Here is a 22,011-nt window from a genome sequence, read left to right as displayed (position 1 = left end):
ATATAAATATGAACATACTAACTAACTTGAGAAAATGATCAAACAACGGCAAATTTAGCGTTAGTATTCCTGGGTACATTTTCCATACCCTGGGTACATTGTAGTATGTTTAAGAGTACCCGGGGTACTTTTAAGTAGTACCCGGGCTGACAAAGACCAATCAAGCAAAATGATGGACCTGGGACTATTGATACAATAATAATTAATAATAATTATTTTAGATAAAGTATAACCTCTTTATTACCAAATAATTTGGACTGGGTTTTTATAAAGATCCTTTTTATTATCAAATACTACCTCATCAATAATGACAATAAGCAAAGGCCTACTAGACGATAGTCCCAAAAACATGAATTCAGCGAGTTTTTCTGAGAAAACTCAGATGATTTTTATGAAGTAAGAAAATGGTTTGGCCACCATGAACCCACATTCCAATTTTGTGTCAAAACTCTACTACTTATGTCAAAGGAAACATGAATCCAAATAAACAAGAAGGAAATTTCACATGATAATAAATATATTTGGTTTCATCACACAAGAAGCAATACTTTTCGAGGTTCGAGGTTATACTAGAACGTACAGCTGGATGGATGTATCGACGAACAAGGGTCAATCTACATGCACCCACCCATCTCTGAATTCAGGGGCTTGCCAAAAATAAACACATCGCTTGAAAACTCACCCGTAGACTGAGGGTCCTGCTTCAGGGGGATGCTTAATGAGCTGTGACTACAAATGCTTCCAGAACAATCTCAATGCTTTGCTATCCGGGTTTCCTGGAAATAAAGTAAATCATGTGCAAAATGAAACAACAAAACTGAAGACAACACTAGCTTTTTCAAGGATAAAAAACTGGCTCAACCCGGTAACATAATTGTGAGTGTCTTAATAAGATATAAACTTTCATATAAACGAGCACACATATTTTAACTAAAGCTCGCCTTGTGCCCAGGATGTATCGAAGCTGGGTACCACTTGAAACTGTGTACACGTTCAATGAAATAAAATTAAACTATGTAGTTGTTATAAATTACTTTCATTTGGTTTTAAGACCAAATTTTATTTCAATGGTGTTTATACAAAACACAAATATCAAGTGGTGTGTAAGAAAGACCAGGGTTATATATAAATTGTTCTAGAACACTTTTTGAACATTCACCAATTGCAACAGATTTTGCTTTTATGGTTAAGTATAAGAAGAAGAAGAGCTTCGCTAATATATTGTTTTTTGTAAAGGTGAAGGGACCTATCTCAATACTTCATCAAACAGAAGGAGGGATGGGTGGAGAGGGTGTATAGTGTGAAGATGTGGTCTTTTATTACATTATCTTTCAAAAATGAAAAAAAAGTTACATAACTTGCCTACACAGACCCCTTATGATAGTGAGCATGTGTTCCAAGTGCGAAATCAATAGCCATGGTGCTTAAGAAGTAAAGTGCACCAAATCACAAAACTTAACCAAATTTTCAATGTTCTAAGTATAAAAGGGGCAATAATTCTGTCAAAATGCCAGTCAGAGTTAAATAACTTTGCCTGCACAGTTCCCTTATGGTAGTTAGTAATTGATGCAAGTATGAAAGCAATAGCGTTGATACATTAGAAATAAAGTGGACATAAACACAAAACTTAACCTAAATATCACTTTTCTAAGTATAAAAGGGCACATAATTATGTCAAACTGCCAGCCAGAGTTATCTCACTTTGCTTGCCCACTCCCCTCATGATACATGTAGTAAGTGTAACAAGTTTGAATGCAATAGCTTTGATACTTTATAGAAAAGTTGAACTTAACACAAAACTGTTTATTGCATCAAACATGTGCTCAAGATGGTTCCGGAATATGCCCTTACTAGACAGGGCTATACTTCTAATAGGGGTCGCATGAAACAACAGTTATAATATGCACACCCTAGTTGTATTGAATCCTGTCAAACTGACACCTGTTTGTTAATTGAAAACTCTATTAATATGGGCATTGGTCATAAATCTGAGACATGGTGGGTGCGCGAAAATGATATTTCCTTAAAATAAGTGATTCCACAGTTTGACGTCATTGAAATGTGCGTAAAAAACGTCAAACTTTGTTTAAATTATAGATTGGTGGACAAAACTAGTCATAATGTGCGCATCTTTATCAATAAATTTAATATGATTTATGACAAACACATGTTTTGTGGATATTCTTCAGACATATTATATTTTAATACTTACTTTATATATTTACTCTAGTGAAAAACATAACATCTTTCATTTGTGCATGGAAACCAATTATTATTTCAATAACATAAATCTGTACTCAAATAAAAATATATAATGTGTACTTTAAAACAAAACACATACTTACAAGAGTAGGTAAGCTGCTTGAAATTATCACATGGTTTCTTGGCTTCTTCAATTGCATGGTTTCTCCTTGCAGACTTTGATGCCACATTACGCAGTCAACTTGTTTACTGCAAATGGCAAAACAACATTTTACAGATAACATTTAAAGATTATTTCTTAGCTGTAATCAAATCCCTTATCATTCAATAAGACACTAGTTTTTCTGCATATATTCTGCAAACAGAGAAAGAGTATGCAATTTTTAAAGGAACGTTTTTGGTTGTTCTTGCTAATGCCCTGTGTAAGAGTCCCTTTATTTACAGATAAAGATGGAATATTATTACATAAATTGGTTTAAACGTGTGCAATATGTTTAACAATTATTATTCAAACGGAACTAATACAGTTCATGGAATAAAATAAAATACATATTAAACAAAGATACGCTTGTATATTTAAAACAAGAGCACCGCCTTGCGGGTGCAGACCGCTCATCTATTTTCTTTTTAAAGGTGAAGGGACTCTCATTTTCAATCACAAAGGAGGGAGGAGTGGAGTGAAGAGGGGTGTATAGTGTGGGGTTGTGGACATTTATTACATTATCTTCCAAAAAAGCGAAAAAAAAAAAAAAAAAAAAAAAATCGGGGGGGGGGGGGGGGTTGGGGGGGCCGATGGGGGGGGGGGGTGGCGGGGGGGGTTTGGGTGCGCATTGTTGGACGTTATATCAAACATAAACATTTTTTAAAAAAAAAAATGGGGGGGGGGTTTTATAGTGTGAGGGTGTGGTGCTCTTGTAATTTGTGACGTGATAGCTTAAAAAAAAAAAAAAAAAAAAAAAAAAAAATTAGGGGGGGGGTGTGGGGTGGGGTGGGGGGGTATATAGGTTGTGAGGGTTGATGGTGGTATTTGTGGATGAGATGATCTTAAAAAAAAAAAAAAAAAAAAAAAAATAGGTGGGGGGGGGGGGAGTGGGGAGGGGGGTGAAGGGGAGGGCCACTGGGGATGGTTTGGGGTGGAGTCTATTGTGGTATGTCAGGTAAGAGTAGTTTCATCAAAGTATCAATCAAATCTAATCATAAATAAAGAAGTTATGGCAATTTTAGCAAAATTTAATAATTTGACCTTGAGAGTCAAGGTCATTCAAAGGTCAAAGTAAAATTAAAGTTGCCAGGTACAGTAACCTCATGATAGCATGTAAGTATTTGAAGTTTGAAAGCAATAGCCTTGATACTTAAGAAGTAAAGTGGATCGAAACACAAAATTTAACCATATATTAAAAGTTACTAAGTCAAAAAAGGGCCATAATTCCGTAACAATGACAACCAGAGTTATGCAACTTGTCCTTTTACTGTACCCTTATGATAGTTTGTGAGTGTTCCAAGTATGAAAGCAATATCTATGATACTTTAGGGGTAAAGTGGACCAAAACATAAATCTTAACCAAATTTTCAATTTTCTAAGTATAAAGGGCCCATAATTCCGTTCAAATGCCAGTCAGAGTTACATAACTTTGCCTGCACGGTCCCCTTATGATAGTTCATAAATCTTGCAAGTATGAAAGCAATAGCTTTGATACTGTAGGAATAAAGTGGACCTAAACACAAAACTTAATCAAATTTTCAATTTTCTAAGTATAAAAAGGGCACATAATTCTGTCAAAATGCCAGTCAGAGTTACATTACTTTGCCTGCACAGTCCCCTTATGATAGTTAGTAAGTGTTGCAAGTATGAAAGCAATAGCTTTAATGCTTAAGGAATAAAATGGACCTAAACACAAAACTTAACCAAAATTGTCAATTTTCTAAGTATAAAAAGGGCACATAATTCTGTCAAAATGCATGCCAGAGTTATCTAAATTTGCCTGCCCAGTCCCCTCATGATAGTAAGTAAGTGTACCAAGTTTGAATGCAATAGCATTGATACTTACTGAGAAAAGTGGAACTAAACGCAAAACTTAACCAAAATTTTCAATTTTTTAAGTATAAAAAGGGCACATAATTCTGTCAAAATGCACGCCAGAGTTATCTAACTTTGCCTGCCCAGTCCCCTCATGATAGTAAGTAAGTGTACCAAGTTTGAATGCAATAGCATTGATACTTTCTGAGAAAAGTGGACCTAAACGCAAAACTTAACCGGACGCCGACGCCAACGCCAACGCCAACGCCGACGCCGACGCCGACGCCAAGGTGATGACAATAGCTCATAATTTTTTTTCAAAAAATAGATGAGCTAAAAAAGCCTACTTTAAATAATCATCAAATTAAAAGCAGCCAAAGCATATCACAATACCATACAAAATGTAATGCAATATATTGGTATAATTTGTAGTTACCGGTAAATCTGTTTTTATGTGTTGGCGTATTAATTTCTTTTAGTTATGTCACTGACTTATGTCAGTCAACTTTCTCACAACATATTTGAACAAGTCTCTTTAAAATCTTACACTTTCTTACTTCCATGACCATCCAAGCCCATATGACCATAACATGACCCACAGGTCAGTACAGGGGCAGGGTGCAGGCCATCCTTAACATGACCCACAGGTCAGTACAGGGGCAGGGTGCGGGCCATCCTTAACATGGCCCACAGGTCAGTACAGGGGCAGAGTGCGGGCCATGACCCACAGGGTGCGGGTCATGACCAACTGGTTAGAACAGGGGCAGGTTGCGGGCCATGACCCACAGGTCAGTACAGGGGCAGGGTGCGGGCCATCCTTAGCATGACCCACAGGTCAGTACAGGGGCAGGGTACGGGCCATCCTTAACATGACCCACAGGTCAGTACAGGGTGCGGGCCATGACCCACAGTTCAGTACAGGGGCAGAGTGCGGGCCATGACCCACAGGTCAGTACAGGGGCAGGGTGCGGGCCATGACCCACAGGTCAGTACAGGGGTAGGGTGCGGGCCATGACCCACAGGTCAGTACAGGGGTAAGGTGCGGGCCATCCTTAACATGATTAGAAGAGGCAGAGTGCAATAAAAACAAAACATAATAAAAGCAAATTTGAATATAGCAATATGCTAAAATATATTCTTAAACAAAACAAACTAGTTAATATTAAATGGTTGAGAATATACTAATATCATAAGACATATTTGCATTCATACCTCTCGTAGTTTAATGCATATGCACCACTGTTGTTGATGTTTAGTATACGACTGCTGCTGAAACTGTTTTTGCTGCTGTGCTGACGTGGCTTGGTTGCTAGGATTCCGCTTGACACTGAACAACGGCCACTGAAAAATAAGTTATATTGGATAATTTGTTATAATGTAATCAAAGATGACAAGTGGTTCAAGGGATTTAATGCTTTTGTTGTTTTTATACACAAATATTAACACACTTCTGTGCACACTATTAGTTAATCCCTCTGAATAAAATATAAGTAACACAGCCTCTGAAAATCCATGCATGATAAAATACAGAAACAGTAAATTATTATTATACAAGAGAGTTACTTGGCCAATGATAAGTTAGAGCTTTGTCACAAAATGATAACTAAAACTCAACCCAGACTTCATAGGGCTCACAACCTCAACCCAGACTTCATGGGGCTCACAACCTCAACCCAGACTTCATAGGGCTCACAACCTCAACCCAGACTTCATAGGGCTCACAACCTCAACCCAGACTTCATAGGGCTCACAACCTCAACCCAGACTTCATAGGGCTCACAACCTCAACCCAGACTTCATGGGGCTCACATGATTGAAGTTTCAGCTTATTCCCTTTAGAAATGTAGACATATACATATGTGGTGAGGTAAAACTATGTTTACATAAAATGCAGACGAAACGCCCCTCTAACAGACCAACTTACAGAAAATTGACTCCCATATAACCTCTGCATGGTTTGTGGGATTTAATACTCATTGTATTCACATCTCCACCTTGCAGGTCATGTTTTTGTAATATTACTGTGAGATTGGAATGTTAATAGATAATAGATTATAGACTGAGGCTGCTGCTTGAGCCCAGATTGGTACCAATTTGACCTTCGGCATGGAAGCCCCTTTCTCTAAAGGGTCACGCTTGGCACAGTTGCACAGTTCTTTAGATGGTCGTGATTTTCAGGGTACTGTTCCATGTTGATTGACAAGTTGTCCTGTAAAATAAAATATCAACAAACTTAAACTCCAGTAGCATCAGCAGGAGATAATTCTATTCATCACTTAGAATGTCCTTTACTTAAGGCAAGTAACCATGTGACAAAATTAGACATATGATATAAATTATACAAAGCATTACAGTTTTGTAACATGAGCAGCAAACTTAAGAGTGTATGAACTATTATGAAACTTACGCCAATTGCATAAATTCTGGTGGCATTAATGCTTAGTCAAGTCGCAACTTTTCCGACATTTCACACACCAAAAAAATGAAGAAAGATAAAACCAACAAAATACTCCCGGTTAGAAGTCTGGTTTACATTGATCGTGTGTACAATGTTCGATATGTTTAACAGTCTGGTTCACATTGATCGTGTGTACAATGTTAGATATGTTTAACGGTCTTCATTAAACAAGACAATGCGATCTGGCTGGTTACTAAACTTGTAAAAGATAGTATGCCCCAAAACAATATTGAACATTTTCATGATGATCCAATAAAACTTATTTTGAAACGGATAGCAGATGTTAATAAGTGTCAACACTTTTGCTTTTATTGTTTTTTCGGTTTTTAAGGAAGCATTTCATTATCAAAATCCAGTTTTTGCGGTAAGTGGTTTCCCTGACTAGCCTGTGCAGATTGCGTTTCCCAGAGGTAAGTGGTTTCCCTGACTAGCCTGTGCAGATTGCGTTTCCCAGACGTAAGTGGTTTCCCTGACTAGCCTGTGCAGATTGCGTTTCCCAGAGGTAAGTGGTTTCCCTGACTAGCCTGTGCGGATTACGTTTCCCAAAGGTAAGTGGTTTTCCTGACTAACCTGTGCGGATTGGGTTTCCCAGATGTAAGTGGTTTCCCTGACTAGCCTGTGCCGATTGCGTTTCCCAGAGGTAAGTGGTTTGCCTGACTAGCCTGTGCGGATTGCGTTTCCCGGATGTAAGTGGTTTCCTTGACTAGCCTGTGTGGATTGCGTTTCCCACATGTAAGTTATTTCCCTGACTAGCCTGTGCGGATTGCGTTTTCCAGAGGTAAGTTGTTTCCCTGACTAGCCTGTGCGGATTGCGTTTCCCAGAGGTAAATGGTTTCCCTGACTAGACTGTGTGGATTGCGTTTACCAGAGGTTAGTGGTTTCCCTGACTAGCCTGTGCAGATTGCGTTTCCCAGAGGTAAGTGGTTTCCCTGACTAGCCTGTGCAGAGTGCGTTTCCCAAAGGTAAGTGGTTTCCCAGACTAGCCTGTGCAGATTGCATTTCCCAGAGGTAAGTGGTTTCCCTGACTAGCCTGTGCGGATTGCGTTTCCCAGAGCAAGGCTAATTCATGTTTTCAAAGCTACCTTTTAACTCTTATAATAACAACACAAAGTGAACATAAGTTGTTACATAAAAATCCTGGCAAGGTGCAAATATTGACTTCATTTCGCAATAGACATAGAAACCCAACAGTGCTAAGGTTGGTACAACAAAGACATAATTGTTCAACTTGTGAATGGAATAATAAAAATTTAAATTGATGAATAAATTGTGATTGTTAGTGGGTTCGGGAGGTATAAAATTGATGACTTAATGTGTAATTGTTAGTGGGTTCGGGAGGTATAGAATTGATGAGTTAATTTGTGATTGTTATTGGGTTCGGGAGGAATAAAAAGTCACACGGGCATGATAATCAGAATGACATTAAAATCTATAAAATTGTAAGTATCAAAACAACAATTAAAAGACCATAAACACTCAAAATCAATTAATATTTCGTACAATATTTCAAAAAATAAAGTTAACACATAAAAAAATCAATGTTCCTTATAGCAATATCCAAAATTTGATCACTAGATGTGGTCTGGTAATATAGATCAAGATACACATTGCTCTTTTTTTATTTTGTGTGAATCAATATATTCCACACATGTTCATGCACCATGTAAGTGTCATATGAATAGATATTGTTGTGGAAAAATAAAATGGAATATATTGTGCCACACATATTTAAAAACGAGCATTTTGTATCTCATTAAATCTATGTGTGCATGGGACATCCTGTGTTGTAATTACACTGAACATACACAAATCCTTATATGTAACCTTTTTTCTAAATCAATCAAACTGTTTCATAATTTAAAAAAGCTCAATGGTCCTTCATGGACAAGTATCTGAATGTTGAATTGTTGTAAATGGAAAAAAGTGCCTGAAATACTCACCTCAATTCAAGGTAAACCTACTGTAGAAGACATGACCTTGTGACATACTTTTTGACTTCACTTTAAACATTCTGATTAACTTTCATAATTGATGTGGCATAAATCTGGCCTATAGAGTGATAACCAAGTTTGTTTCAAGGTTTGAACTGTTGACCTAGTTTTTGGAAGCAATGTGACAGATTCAAACTTAACCTATAACATATCATGATAATCATCTTTGATCATGATTGAGTCATGACAATTGAGATGTGAGACCTAGTGTATTGTTACACAAGTGGCCTTGGTTTAAACTCAGGCTAAATATTGTCAAAATAAACTTTTTGCCTTGATAATGCCAGAACATTTTGACCCAGTTTCATCAAGGTTCAATAAACATTCAGGCCTTTAGATTCTTAAACAAGCTGACAGTTGAAGCAGCACACAGCACGCTCAATGACATAGGGTGATCACAATTACTTCTCGGGGGAATATACATATGGGAAATTCCTGATGCACTCAATACACAAGCTATGGACACTTGTATTTACGTGTGATTTTATAAACCATTAAAATTATAATCCAATAGTTCATAATTTATAATTAGTCTCTAAACTAGATGTTCGGATCTCCATAAAACAAAACAACATTTTATGCAAAGCTACAAACATCAGTGACCCCTCTTAGGTATCAATTTTTCTTTATAAACATACTTATACATTTAAAATGGAACCTCACTTTGTAAAGAGTTAACAATTTAGATATATTGGAACCTGCTGAAAAAGTGTGTGTTTTCCATGTTATTCTGTGTTTTAATAAAGCTCTGGATTCCTAATTCAAGTCTGAATGTCAGGGATTAGCGTGAAACTGTTGCATCTTCTTCGAATGTCAAAATAGTAAAATAAGGTTGTTGATGAACCCTTGAAATGAAATAATTTGTACTGGTCTTCTTAATTGAAGAGCAGAAACCCCAAATCGCATTGAGTTTTAACTATTTGTAAAGCCAGGGTCTCCAGAATGCTTTACCAAAGTTACCCGTTTTGCCATGGCAACGGGACTTACCGATTAGGATGTTGTGGCTGAGTTGTATTTGGGGAACCTGTGAGTATAAGGCCTCTGTAAACAGAAAAAAAGATCTCAGGGCATCCCAGAAATGTTTCCCTGTAAACCAAATAATTCAATGCATTCTGAAATGGCATTAGTTATATTTGAATCAATTTTGTTTGAGTTAAAAAATAATAAGAAATACATTAAATTTGAAGACTTCTGATAGAAAAGAGATACACAATTAAACACTTGATACTTTACTTTTATATGCTGTACACTTGATACAAACCTAGCCTACTAAATAATTGTTTATCCCTTTCTAAAAATATTTATTAAGTTACGTGTAACTCAAAAAAGGTGGGACGGACATATGGACGGATTTAAGGAAGGGCAGAGCGAATAACAGACAAGAACAAATATTTACGCCCCTCTCCTGCGCCCTTTCAAGGCAATACAAATTGGCGGCTATTATAAATATTACCAATATCATAATAACTGTCAGCTATAATATAGTTTAATCAATATATAAAACGCACACACTATTTAAATTGAAATTTGGAGTAAAAAACTCATCACACATTATACATGATAAATTACCAATGTACCTTGCTGATAAAGTAATCTTGGCCCCTGGGTAAGACAGTCTGGAGCCACAGGTCTAAAGACGCTGCACACTTCAGGTAGAACTCATTGAGCATTTGCCTCACGGTACTTGGGCAGGAAGTGTCCCTTGGCGTCCGGGTCCAGCTGACCAGAGAGCCTTTTATTCAGCTGCGTACAAGAGTCACATGTGCATAATCAGTGCATCGGGTCCTGTAGGAACCGGCTCTTAAAACAGATTCCAAGAATTTAAATAAATATCGAAAAATAATGAAGACAATAATTTTATAATGTACTGAAAGCATTTAAATAATTGTTTAACTAAAATGGAATAGAAAAGTTTTCATGCATGGAGAAACTTTTGGTTCAGGAGCTGAATTTCGGCCGCAAAATAGACAAACTATGCCCTGACATACTAAGATTAAAACTTATATTAAATCCAGTGTTATTTGCATTCATTTACCAAGTTTGATCAATATAAAGACACAGAATTCCCATTTGATGCTATGAACTTTTCCTCAATCAGGCAGACAACGGAAAATACTGATGTAAAGTGAACTATATGAGCCGCATTCTGGGAAACAATAGGACTTAATGTATGTGCAGTCTGCACAGGCTAATCTGGGATGACAATTTAATAGGACTTAATTTATGTGCAGTCTGCACAGGCTTATCTGGGATGACAAAAAACAGCGGACACCATGCTCAATTTTTAAAACGCACTAAGTGACCCCTTGACCTAGTTTTTGACGAAAAAAGGCCCATGTTCTAACTTGGCCTTAAGATCATCTCCATAAAACTTCTGACCAAGTTTGACCCGGAATGGCCATGTTCTAACTTGGCCTAGAGATCATTAAGATAAAACTTGTGACCAAGTTTGGTGAGGATTGGATGAAAACTACTTTAATTAGAGAGCGGACAACATGGTGAGGTTTAAAACTCACTAAGATACCCCGTGACATAGTTTTTGACCCGGCATGACCCATATTCAAACTTGACCTAGACATCATCTAGATACAACTTCTGACCAAGTTTGGTGAAGATTGGATGAAAACTACTTGAATTATAGAGCAGACAACATTGTTATGTTCAAAATGCAGTAAGTAAACCCACTGACCTTGTTTTTGACCTGGCATGACCCATATTCAAACTTGACCTAGACATTATCAAGATACAACTTCTGACCAATTTTGGTGAAGATTGGATAAAAACTATGTGAATTCGAGGGCGGACAACACGGTGAGGTTTAAAACACACTAAGTGACCCCGTGACCTAGTTTTTGACCCGGCATGGCCCATGTTCGAACTTGACCTACACATCATTTAGTTACAGCTTCTGACCAAGTGTGGTAAAGATCTGATTTAAACTACTTGAAATAGAGAGCGGACACCATGTTGAATGTGTAAAACGTATTAAGTGACCCTGTTACCTAGTTTCTGATCTGGCATGGCCCATGTTCGAACTTCGCCTTCAAAACATCTAGATAAAACTTCTGACCAAGTTTGGTGAAGATCGGATGAAAACTACTTGAATAAGAGAGAGGACACCATGCTGAATGTCAAAAAATGCACTAAGTGACCCCATGACCTAGTTTTTGACCCGGCAAGGCCCACGTTTGAACTTTACCTTAAGATCATCTAGATACAACTTCTTACCAAGTTTGGTGAAAATCGGATGAAAAATACTTGAATAAGAGAGCGGACATCGTGCTGAATGTTTAAAACGCACTAAGTGACATCGTGACCTAGTTTTTGACCCGGCAAGGCCCATGTTCTAACTTGGCCTAGGCATCATGTAGATACAAGTTCTGACCAAGTTTGGTGAAGATCGGATGAAAACTACTTGAATTAGAGAGCGGACACTTAATACGGACCGACAGACAGACCAACAGACCGACAGACAAGTTCACTCCTATATACCCCCTAAACTTCGTTTGTGGGGGTATAAATAAGCCAGTTATTTTGATAAAAACTTTAAAATGTGCTATAACTAGGGGTTAATTCTGGTCAGAGTTAATTTTAACCATTTTTGGATTGGGACAATTCGTAAAAAATCATAGTGTTTTGAATTAAATTGGGAAAACGGTTGTAGATTTTGATAAACATAATTTAAAAATTGAGAATAAGTGCTATCAAGATAAATTGAACTAAGGTTCAACTTACCGGTATAGAGCTGCATAAGGAAACAAACTCAATTTGTAACCTATTAAAACATTGTTTGGGGTCAAACCTTGAATTGAGAACTTTAGCCAGTAATTATGGAAAAAATAAACTGTTTAGGATTAGGAATGGGACTCAAGTTTGGCCCCGACTTCGACAAAATGAATAACACTGTATGATCTTACCTGAAGCTCAAGAAGCTGAGCTGATATGCTGGCCTTGCCGATATTGCCAAAGGCGGAATTTGAGTTCTGATTTACTCAATGTTGCAACCTATCAAAACATTCTTTTTCTTCCGGAAAACCATGAATTGAGAACTTAAGCCAGTTATCATAAATATAGACTTTTTGAGATAAGAATGGGGCTGAATTTCGGCCCCAAAATTTCAACAAAATAATTAACACTGTAAGGTCTCACCTGAAGCTCTAGAAGCTGAGATGACATGCTGACCTTGCTGATATTGCTAAGAGCCGAGTTTGAGTTCTGCTTTCTTCAGGTTGCGAGTCGAAGGGCGTACTGGACCACACAACAAAACTGCTGTTATTTTTCAAAGCCTTCTCTTGCATCAATTCAATGTGAGGCCTTTTGGACTCGGAGTGCTAAGTGCTCATAACAAAACCAGACATGTTCACTTTAAGCACCTTGTTCAAAATGGTGGGCGTAATTTTCGTCTGTGGCACACCCCATGGATGTATGGATATCTTAGTGTTAACAACCAAGTCTTTACTGCCTTTCTGTGTAATCATGGATGTATTGTGCTCTGGGTGTTTACATCCAAGTCATTACTGCCTTTCTGTGTCAGCATTGATGTATCGTGCTCTGAGTTCACTGCAAAGTCATTACTGCCTTTCTGTGTCAACAAGGATGTATTGTGCTCTGTGTTCACAACCAAGTCATTACTGCCTTTCTGTTTCAGCATGGATGTATTGTGCTCTGGGTGTTCACAGCATAGTCATTACTGCCTTTCTGTGTCAGCATAGATATATCTTGCTCTGGGTGTTCACATCATAGTCATTACTGCCTTTCTGTGTCAGCATGGATGTATTATGCTCCGGGTGTTCACAGCATAGTTATTACTGCCTTTATGAGTTAGCAAGGATATATCTTGCTCAAGGTGTTCACAGCATAGTCATTACTGCCTTTCTGTGTCAGCATGGAAATATCTTGCTCTGGGTGTTCACAACCAAGTCATTACTGCCTTTCTGTGTCAGCATGGGTGTATTGTGTTCTGTGTTCACAGCCAAGTCATACTGCCTTTCTGTGTCAGCATGGATGTATCGTGCTCTGGGTGTTCACAACCAAGTCATTACTGCCTTTCTGTGTCAGCATGGATGTATTGTGCTCAAGGTGTTCACAGCATAGTCATTACTGCCTTTCTGTGTCAGCATGGAAATATCTTGCTCTGGGTGTTCACAACCAAGTCATTACTGCCTTTCTGTGTCAGCATGGGTGTATTGTGTTCTGTGTTCACAGCCAAGTCATACTGCCTTTCTGTGTCAGCATGTATGTATTGTGCTCTGGGTGTTCACAACCAAGTCATTACTGCCTTTCTGTATCAGCATGGATGTATTGTGCTCTGGGTGTTCACAACCAAGTCATTACTGCCTTACTGCGTCAGCATGGATGTATCCCGCTCTGGGTGTTCACAACCAAGTCATTACCGGGTTCTTTGTCAGCATGGATGTATCGTGCTCTGGGTATTCACAACCAAGTCATTATTACCTTTCTTTGTCAGAAATATTGCCAAAAGTCCGTTCTATTATGATATTCAGGCCGCTGAGAGGACAATCCGTAACCCTACTGTTGTTCAAACTATCAGCAGCAGATGTATCCCACTAGGAAAGCTTACGCTTTTATTGTTCCTTGATTTTCTTCCGTTCAATTTCTGTTTGTCCCATAAAGATTGGAACAAGTTATTGAACTTTTTATTCTTCATGATATTTGTTGTGATGTCCAACAGCAACAACTGACTGTTAGCGTTCCCATAACTACTGCTATAACTTTGCGTGTCTGTAACACTTGTCCCTTTCAGGCCCACGCGGAACTCTAGCTTAACAAAACTACCCAGGCTTATGTTTGGAAAACGTGACGTGGGCATTGCGTTTGTTCAGAACAGAATCATGCTCAGAATTTCCTGCAGAACGGAGTTGTTCAACGATGCTGACTTTTTGAGGCAGGCGGTCAAGGGAGAGGAGTTAGAAGTCAAGGGAGGGGAACGGTCGTTCTGGACTGGGGCTCCTGCAGGCGGGACTGGTGCGGTTGCTGGGCCAACTCGATATCAATGCTGGTGCTCTGCTTCAAACAACAACAACACAGTGGGTGATAGGAACTTGTTGCAAATTATTGTTCAATCTATCACAAATTATGCCTCTTGACTGGCTGGGAAGGTTTTCAACAACATGAATTTCTAATCTGGCATTTTATTGGTTCCTTGTCCTTAATAGCATGAAAATAAATACAATTAAGTCATTTTGTATAAAAACAAGAAAAGTGTTGGCTTATGCTATAATTATCTGTCCATTTATATCTATTATCTTTACTCCATTTTCAGAGATGTATTTTCATAAGCCAATATGCGGATCACTAATGTTAGAAAGTGTCGTCCCAGATTAGCATGTGAAATTCACACAAGCTAATAAGGGCGGGTAATTTCTGACTAGACTGGATTTTCATAAAGAGGATTATTTGTTCAATGAAAAATACCTTTAAGAGGAAAGTGTTGTCCATGATTAGCCTGTGTGGGCTGCACAGGCTAATCTGTGACAACAATTTAAGCACATGCATAATTAAGGCCCCTTTTTTCCACATCACAGCTTATTTATCTATTAGCCAATTTTTTGCTGCATAACAAAAAGAAGGAAAACCATCTGGTTAAACATTTAATATTTTTTTATTGTACTTATTCTATTAATCAGGTCTACGCTGCTGACCAAGGCCTTTTTTCCAGACGCTAGGCATAAATGGGTTAATAGTCCTTGTAAATTTAACTTAAATGGGAAATTTTTTAGCTTTTGGGGTAATACTGTGAATTCTTTTTCTCAGCAAAGTAAGAAAATAGATATGTTTACGAGCACCTGCGGAAACATGTAAACTTCCTCACTCCACTGAAAACAATAATTGACTGTCTTACCCCAAAAGCAAACAAATGTTCCTTTTTGATTATTCTCAATAATGGCATCAGTTATATTAGAAGTCAATCAATGTTGTTTGATTAAAAATATATTTAAGAAATAAAGTATGTTTGATGGATCTTCATACAAATGAGATAAAAACTAAAAACTTGATACAAACATTATATGTCCCTTTGGGACTTAAATAAGGATGAAAGGAAGGACAGGGAGAATTACAGACAAGGACAAATTTGTATGCTCCCACTCCCACCAAGCCCTTTCAAGGCAATACAAATGGCAGCTATTATAAATAGTTTACAATTACATAAATGATTTGTTTTAGTTAGCAGTAAGAATAGAGTTTTATTAATATTAAACACACACAAACTATTTTCATTGACATTTGGAGTAAAATACTACACATTATACATGGTAAATTACATTACCAACATACCTTATTGACGAGGTAGTCTTGGCCCCTGGCCAAGAAAGTATGGAGCCCCGGATTCAGAGTGGCTTCATCCTGTGGGTAGTACTATTTGAACATTTGTCCAAAGGTCCTGGACCAGGAGGAACAGGCTCTTAAAACAAAATGCAGGAATTAAATTAAATATTGAAAATAAATGAAGAAAATAATTTTTAAATGTGCTGAATGCATTTAAATATTTTTTTACTCAAATTAAAGAGAATTCAACAATTCGATTTAAGCAGATATTTTAATTATGCAAGGAGAAACTTTTGGTTCAGGGTTTGAATTTTGGCCCAAAAATAGACAAAACTATGTTCTGACCTTTTATGACTAAAACTGATATCAGATCAACTTTTATTTATTATTTATTTTCCAAGAGGTCAGTCGCAATAAGGAACAAGTCACGCAACGCCTGCTCTATCTGTTGGATCAGATAGTTTCTGTTTAAGCGACTCGTCTGAAACAATTTGTCGATTCACAGCATTAAATTGTTGCTAAGTAAAATCGATGCTGGGATGGCATTATTTAAAATTTAATTTTTTTTATATAAATATAACACAGATGTGTAGTATATTTTTTTTGTCATTTTCCTCTCTGCTTTATTTGCACTGTTTGGTTTTGGAATTTCCGATTTACAAAAATGACTATAAGGTGGTATATCTATGCCCTGAGGGCATATTATATTTTTTCAACAGTGCTCCCTTTAAAATATAAGTTGGGATTGATACCACTGGATTTTTTGCTCACTTTTGGGGCAGATTCCCAATCTCAAAAAGTATACTGTATTTTTTTTTCATTCAAATGTAGAGCCTTAAAGGGACCCATTCCTAATTGAAAAAAGTAAATATTTTCCCAAATTTGACCTAAAATCTCCCTATCGTACGTTTCTTTTGTTAAGAAAATGTTTAAAGTATATAATATATTTTCATGAAGATATGCACCTCTAAAATTCATTAATGTTTATCTTGTTGGTTAATAATATTTGCAAAGAAAGAAAAATTTACGTTTGATACTATACAATTTTTAATGTGAAACTGTACAATTTTTAATTTGAGACAATCTAATTTTTAATGTGACACTATGTTAGAGTACCAGGTTTAACATGAGTCAAGCAACTTTAAATGTGAAACTCTACAACTTTAAATGTAAAACATTTTCTAACTTTAAAGTTTAAGATTATCAACTGTATGGCATATCATAAGAATCAATAGATATGAGTTTAATACTGTCAGTGTATGAGTACTTGATCACACACGTTGTTTTCTATGGATTAGACAGAAATGCAGAAATACAGATGGACGTTTATGGTTAATTCAGTATATGATACTCTATCTTGCTAACAGGGCCTTCATAATTTTACGTGTTAATATTGCATATTCTGCTTAAAACTATTCGCTGTAAGTGACGTTGAATCTATACTACCATAATTAATCTAAGTTTTCAGACAGTTAAACAAAATAAAAATGAATGTTTGTCCAAAAATGTTGATACCAAACATATTCCAAAACTGCAGGTGTCCGAAAATATAGAAACAACAAATAATGTGGCGAAAATTTAGAGAAACTTAAAATATCGCATGGACGATCAGATAATATAATGCAATATATAAAGCGACCTATGTATCAATGACTAATACAACATGATTGTTATATACCACGTCAAAGCTATGCTACCTTAACCCTTAACCTAGAATGATATACATGTAGAACAAAAAGTAAAAACATTAAACATACTGCTTACTTCATACGATATCAGTTAAAAGGCTGTTCGGTGTAGACATTTTCCATTACAGGTAAACACAGTTATATACCAATTCACGCAAAATGTAAAAACGGGGCATAATGCATGTGGCTAGTGCTGTCCCAGATATGCCTGTGCAGTCTGTACATCTTTTCAGTTATGATATTTCTGCTTTTATGGAATATTTTGTTAAAGGTTTATTCAGAAAGGGTTGCCTCTGATTTGCCTGAGCAAACTTTACATGATTTTCTGGGACAACACTATCCTCATGCATTAAGCCCTATTTTCCAAGAGCGAGGCGGAACTACTACCTGTTGTTGTTGTTAATGTTGCTGCTTCTTTGAATGGGATACAGACAGAGATGATGCAAGTCCAGATGCCAAATTCAACAAACCCAAAATCGGGTATGTCAGTAAACAGCTGCTGCTAAATGGCGTCAATCACAGACTGCTCCTCAGGCGTCAGGTTCACATTATTTCAGAGCAACATATGGAGGTCAGTCACATTTACAGAAAGTCACTTAACGCCTGCTCTATCTGCTGTGTAATGACAAATCTTTTCCACTTCAGCAACTCGTCTGGAACAAGTTGTCCATGTCCAGCATTGAATCGTTGCTAAGCAACATCAACGATGGGATGAAAGTCGGACTCATCAAGGCTCTGCGATTTGAAGTGTTGCTGTAGCCAACATTGGAGAAGATGTGGCGTGCTAGGCTGATGCAAGGCGTCTTGGTACTTAATTTCTTGAGCAAGTTGTAGTATTTGTTAAAGAAGGGGGCGCGGATTGCCATCAACATTTACTTCAACGAGGTTTGTCTTGTTGGCTAATACTGTTTGCTGAAAAGGAAACCTTAACATGTGAGATAAAAAACTTCAAATGTGAGACTGCATTACTTTTAAAGGGGCAGTCCAACAGATTGGTACATTGACATAATTAAAAAAAGTTGTTTCAGATTCACAAATTTTCTTTTTTCATGATATTTTTGAGGAAATAGTAATACTGACAATTAACAATGCTTTTAAATGTCCATCATATGCATCTTTTGATGATTTGAAGACGAATTATAAAGCGTCATGCGACGCGAAACGGTTGAATAATTTGGAAAGTTCTGTAACAGTTGTTGTAGTTATATTTTGGGAAACTACGAGGATTGCTTATATAGGTAAATATACATCCGCTCTGAGCATAAACATGGATGGTCGAGTGGTCTAGGCGGGAGACTTTTAACTCCAGGACTCCAGGGGTCAGTTGTTGGAGCCCTGTTGAGGGTGTTTTTTTTTGCCCCACCACTATAGTGGAGGACATATTGTCTTTGCCCTGTCTGTTGGTCTGTCTGTTGGTCTGTTGGTTTGCTCCAACTTTAACATTTGCCATACCTTTTGCAATAATAAAAGATAGCAACTTCATATTTGGCCTGCATGTGTATCACAGAGAGCTGCACATTTTGAGTTGTAAAAGATCAAGGTCAAGGTCATCCTTTAAGGTCAAAGGTCAAATATATGTCACTTTAGAAATATTGAAGCTAGCAACTTGATACTTGACATGCATGTGTTTCTCATTGAGCTGCACATTTTGAGTGGTGAAAGGTCAAGGTCATCCTTTAAGGTCAAAGGTCATATATATAAGGACATGTTTTTCTTTTTTAAAGTTGTATACTTGTGTGTTTTTTCTGGAGATATTTGGGTCAAATGTTTAAATTTATCAACATAAAGCATTTAATGACATGCTTCATTCAATACATGCCAAAATCTGTTGGATGACCCCTTTAATATGAGATTGAGCAATACAACTTTAAATGTGACACTACACAACTTAAAATGTTAGACTGTACCCCTTTAAAAGTGAACATATACAACTTTACATTTGAGACTATAACAACTTTAAATGTGTGACTAAACAAATTAAAATGTTACACTGTACACCTTTAAAGGTGAAACTATACAAGTTTAAATGTGAGACTATACAATGTTAAATGTGATACTTTTTTCAACTTTAAATGTGAGACTATACAACTGTATAGCATATCTTATGAAACAAATAGATGTGAGTTGAATACTGTAAGTGGATGAGTACTTGATCACACACGTTTGGCTATGGATTAGACACAGATACAGAAATACAGATGGATGTCTGTGGTGAATTCAGTGTACCACATTCTATCTTGCTACAGGGGACTTTTATACTTTTAATAGTCATTATTGCCTATTCTGGTTAAAACTATGCCATCTTTTTGTAGGACACACCTTAGATTTAAAGTTTCACTTCTAGTGTTGAAATTGTGTGCATTGGGATATAAAAGCAATATAGCACCATTGTTTCTCGCAAACATCTGGGCTCTGATTTAAACTATAATCAAATCCAATTACAATCCAAAAGCTGTATGGAAAACATTGACTTCACTAAGGTACAATAGTAATGATTAGCGTTAATTGTTTACATCTGTATTATCCGTTGTGTGTGTTTTCAGGGGTGTTGCAGCCAAATTGCGGATCTGGATCAAAGACAATAACGCTTTATGCTCAACAACTGACTGATATACATTCTGAATTTTAATTACAAAGAAATAAAACAAGTTTTAATGTGTGTTTGATTGTTTGCGTTTACGTACATTTACTATTATCTAATGTTTGTGTATCAATTCAAATTTGTTTAATTCATTGACATTTTTGTCTGATATACATGTAGTTAAACATTCTGTAATAAATTGCCATAAATTATATTCAATTATAGGATATATATTCAGGGATCATATTTTTTTCGGTTTTGTCGGTCCTAGACCGATTGGGGTCATGAAAGACCGATTGAAAATCCCAAACAGTCGGTCCGATTCTGTTTGCTATTAATAATCCCATGTCATGAAATCGATTACACAGTGTACTTGCTAACACACCCTAATGACATTCTTATCTCGATTAGATGTGATAAACCATTCGCTGCAGTCTCTAAACCGGTCAGGGCCGGTTTATTGCACGTCAGACCAAGAATCAAAAACTTGTGAACAGCGGATTAAAGACGCATCCGAAAAGACGCATCTGAATGCACGCGCTGTAACTAAACGAAACATGCCAATACATTTTCCACCAGCGTAATTATCGGGTAATATAATTATGAATGAAAGTCGCGGATCTAATCGACAGAACAGCCGAAAGTTATTTTTATGGGCGGAACTTCACATAAAATAGTACACAAGAAAAATAATATACATTGAATAAATCTTTAGTAAAACCGTGTTAGAATAGAAATAATTCGTGTACTTTTTACTTTGTTGTTGAATAACTCACGACGGGAAAATTAGATGCGTGGTTTCAAATGCTTCGCTCTCGTGATTATATCCCTACGCATCTAAACAATCGGACGTGGGTTATTTGACAACAAATTATTTCTTAATTATTTCATTTGTTGTTGTCAGTAGCCAACCTACGCACAGACATTTGTTTGGTTCAGTTCATGTTTGTAAGATATTATCGAGTCGACATCAATTTAAAACATCGGTATATACTTACACAGGTTAATAATATCGACAACGATGAAAAAAGTCTGATAAAACAGCACACGAAACAACAATGAAATAGCAAATGCTAAAACCAGTTAAGAAAACTCGTTTCGTTTTTAAAAAAAATGCCTAAGGGAATTTTACTTGTACATGTATTATACCACCTTCATGAATGGCAAAATCAATGGTATATATTTTAACGTAATTTGTCATGATTTCGGATACACATTTTCGGATACTTTTCCCCATTTATATCCGGACCGATTGATGTTGCGGGAAAATATGATCCCTGTATATATTAATATTAGAACAAGGGAAAAAATTGTCACAAAACCAGGTTTTCATTGTGAACAAAAATCTGATAAAGGGAGACAACTCAAACTGAACTTTTGAAATGAACAAACAAAATTAACCCCCTTTGTTAGTTTGTTTTAAAATAAATCTATTTTTAGTCGTGGCGACCTTGACATTGGAGATATTGACGTGATTCTTTCTTGCGACACACCGTCCCATGATGGTGAACAAATGTGCCAAATGATTTTAAAATCTCATAATGAATGACATAGTTATAGCCCAGACAAGCTCATTTATGGCTATTTTTTACCTTTGAACTCAAAGTGTGACCTTGACCTTGGAGATATTGATGTAATTGTTTCGCGCGACACACCGTCTAATGATGGTTAACAAATGTGCCAAATGATTTTAAAATCTCACAATGAACGACAAAGTTATGGCCCGGACAAGCTTGTTCCGCCTGCCCGCCAGCCCGCCCGCCAGCCAGCCAGCCAGCCAGCCAGCC

At 36.9% G+C, this 22,011-nt stretch overlaps 1 protein-coding gene across 34 annotated transcripts in view; it reads right to left on the bottom strand.

Annotated features, from left to right (window-relative positions):
- LOC127863446 (uncharacterized) overlaps nt 1-22,011 on the bottom strand; it is a 453,451-nt gene that overhangs the window by 337,791 nt on the left and 93,649 nt on the right. For 19 of the 34 annotated variants that reach the window (XR_008041115.1, XM_052403181.1, XM_052403188.1 and 16 more), the window contains 9 exons: nt 18,031-18,555; nt 15,965-16,091; nt 12,818-14,695; nt 10,246-10,468; nt 9,656-9,709; nt 6,310-6,428; nt 5,432-5,560; nt 2,346-2,451; nt 683-776 (listed from right to left, as the gene is read on the bottom strand). The gene's annotated coding sequence lies outside the window, so the exon portion shown is untranslated. Of the gene's footprint in view, nt 1-682; nt 777-2,345; nt 2,452-5,431; nt 5,561-6,309; nt 6,429-7,247; nt 7,662-9,655; nt 9,710-10,245; nt 10,469-12,817; nt 14,696-15,964; nt 16,092-16,300; nt 16,509-17,470; nt 17,498-18,030; nt 18,556-19,962; nt 20,211-22,011 lie in introns of those variants that run through there. The other 15 variants (XM_052403144.1, XM_052402995.1, XM_052403154.1 and 12 more) reach the window with 11 other exon arrangements.

Source organism: Dreissena polymorpha, chromosome 1 (assembly GCF_020536995.1).
Source record: "Dreissena polymorpha isolate Duluth1 chromosome 1, UMN_Dpol_1.0, whole genome shotgun sequence".
NCBI lineage: Eukaryota > Metazoa > Mollusca > Bivalvia > Myida > Dreissenidae > Dreissena > Dreissena polymorpha.
This window is presented reverse-complemented; position numbering and strand designations above follow the sequence as displayed.